A 2,981-nucleotide genomic window follows, 5' to 3' on the forward strand; every position below is an offset into this window, starting at 1 on the left:
CAGGCCACATTGTTTTAACCTTATGCGGCCCCGAGTTAAAAAGTTTGGGCACCCTTGGTTTAGTAAGTAAGACATACTTGCCCACCCTCCCGAATTTTCTGGGAGACTCCCGAAATTCAGCGCCTCTCCCGAAAACCTCCCGGGACAAATATTCTCCCGAAAATCTCCCGATTTTCAGCCGGAGCTGGAAGCCACGCCCACTCCAGCTCCATGCGGACCTGAGTGAGGACAGCCTTTTTTCATGACGGGAGGACAACAGGGTGACAAGAACTAAATCATCCAGGCTAGAGATAAATTGTATTATTATGTTTATCTTACCTAAAAATAAATATATTTATTAATTTTTTTTTTAAAAACTAAATAAATTTTTACTATATTTTGCTAAAATTTTCAAAATTAATTGTATTTTTATTTGTATTTTTTCGTGACTCCTTATTACATCCAGCCATAGAATTATACATTAAAATAAACATATTTGAAATAATTGATTTTAAATTATCATAATAATTCATTTAAAATGACCATATTTAATTATTAAAATAATTGCTTGTTTATCAACAACTTTAGCATTTTATTCATTACATTTTGAAACTCTCAGAAGCCAAGTTATGTTATATTCCTTAATATTTATTTATGCAAGTTTGAAGTATCAATTATCTAAACACAGTTTTGTTTGCATATTTTCAGAATGTAGATCTCTCTCTCTCTCTCTCTCTCTCTCTCTCTCTCTCTCTCTCTCTCTATATATCTCTTAATAAGGTTATCCAAAAAATAGTGCTCGATACCGTAGTAGAGCGCAATATATGTATGTGTGGGAAAAAAATCACAAGACTACTTCATCTCTACAGGCCTGTTTCATGAGGGGTTCCCTCAATCATCAGGAGATTTTAATGGAAGCATTCACATACCATGGTTTATATAGAGCACAGAGTGGGTGGGTACAGGCTGGCATAGGGGCGTGGTGATTGGCTCATGTGTTACCTAGGAGGTGTTTCCGTCTGTGGCGGCATGCTGATACAATTTCGCTGCGCTTGTTGAGGGATGACAGGTCTGGACGGTATATAATAAACAGTTTCTCTTTCAAGCATAGGTTGCATCTTTTATTACCACTATTGTAAGGTGTGCTGGATGCAAGAATTTGCCATGTTATTGAATATTCAACATTATTGTCTTTGAGGTCCCACATTATTGTCTTTGAGGTCCCACATTTGCCATGTTATTGAATATTCAACATTATTGTCTTTGAGGTCCCACATTTGGGACCTCAAAGACAATAATGTTGAATATTCAATAACATGGCAAATTCTTGCATCCAGCACACCTTACAATAGTGGTAATAAAAGATGCAACCTATGCTTGAAAGAGAAACTGTTTATTATATACCGTCCAGACCTGTCATCCCTCAACAAGCGCAGCTAAATTGTATCAGCATGCCGCCACAGACGGAAACACCTCCTAGGTAACACATGAGCCAATCACCACGCCCCTACGCCAGCCTGTACCCACCCACTCTGTGCCCTATATAAACCATGGTATGTGAATGCTTCCATTAAAATCTCCTGATGATTGAGGGAACCCCTCATGAAACAGGCCTGTAGAGATGAAGTAGTCTTGTGATTTTTTTCCCACACATACATATATATATATATATATGTATGTATGAAATACTTGACTTGGTGAATTCTAGCTGTCAATATACTCCTCCCCTCTTAACCACGCCCCGCCCCACCCCTCACCTCCCGAAATCGGAGGTCTCAAGGTTGGCAAGTATGAAGTAAGAATTGTTTTACTTATTTTGTAAAACTTACAAACGTTGCTTGGAGTGATTAATGAAGAATCCATGCGAGTAGAAAGGCAGTTCTACTTCCGGTTGAAAACACTAAATGGTAAAAGACACTGCAGAACTTAAAGGGAGCGAACTCGTCCAAAAGATGGTGCCATAGCACAAACAATAACACACCTATTCAGTGGCTGCTTGGTTTTTTAAACTATGTGCATTATAGCTGTCAGCAAAAAAAAAGTCTATTAATTGGCGGCACCGTTTTATAAGCCGCAGGGTTCAAAGCATAGAAAAATTGCGGCTTAGAGTCAGGAATTTGGGGTAAATGCTAGCAAAATTCAGCTAACAATGGAGCCAAAGGGATTTGTTCTATTTGCCTATAAAGCGCACTAAAACACATCCGAAAGCCTCTATCATCGTTTTATATACATGCTGTTAGTATATATGCAATGTAGTAACATTCATAATAACATGTAATATTTGTGTATTTTGCTCAGTTTAAGCATACTGAACATAGAAAAGTCACTGTACAATGTCTGCTCTCACTGGGATGCCGACTGATGAGATATCAATATATTCCCGTTTAGATGAAGAATTAATCATAATCCCCACAAAGGGTGAAAAAATATGTTTTTCCCACCTAAGTTGAATGTCAAAATTGGCATGATTCATAATCTCAAATTAACTTTAACTAGCTCAACGGGTTAAAATATGTCAATATAGCAGCATACGCTAGTTAGCTCTGTGATCCCGGTGCCGCTAAAAAAAGTTTGTCTGCATTAGCGCTTAAAATTAAAATGTTTGGTCTGGTCACAAGATGTAATTACAGTATTGTTGGCATTTTTGTGGATGTTTTTCTGAGGGCTTTATGGGCTCAATAGTGTACTCCCATTAGCTGCATAGTTAGCCACCTCGTACTTGCCGTATTTTACGACTTATAATGCATTAAAAAAAGAAAAACGTGTGTTCCTGTATTACATAGGGATTGTACACGATAGGCAAAATTGCAGTTACCTTTTAAACTTAATGAGTTTATTATTGTGATCCCAAACCAAGTTCACTTTTTTTCTTAAAAAAATAAAGGACCCATCACGACCCATAATGACCAAAGTTTCACTTACAAGTTGTATGTATTTTTTGCTCCTGAAAGTCTAAAACAATGCAGTAAATACACACATTTAAATTGGCATCGGCGGTGACA

The sequence above is a fragment of the Nerophis lumbriciformis genome, linkage group LG03 (genome assembly GCF_033978685.3).
Source record: "Nerophis lumbriciformis linkage group LG03, RoL_Nlum_v2.1, whole genome shotgun sequence".
Lineage (NCBI taxonomy): Eukaryota > Metazoa > Chordata > Actinopteri > Syngnathiformes > Syngnathidae > Nerophis > Nerophis lumbriciformis.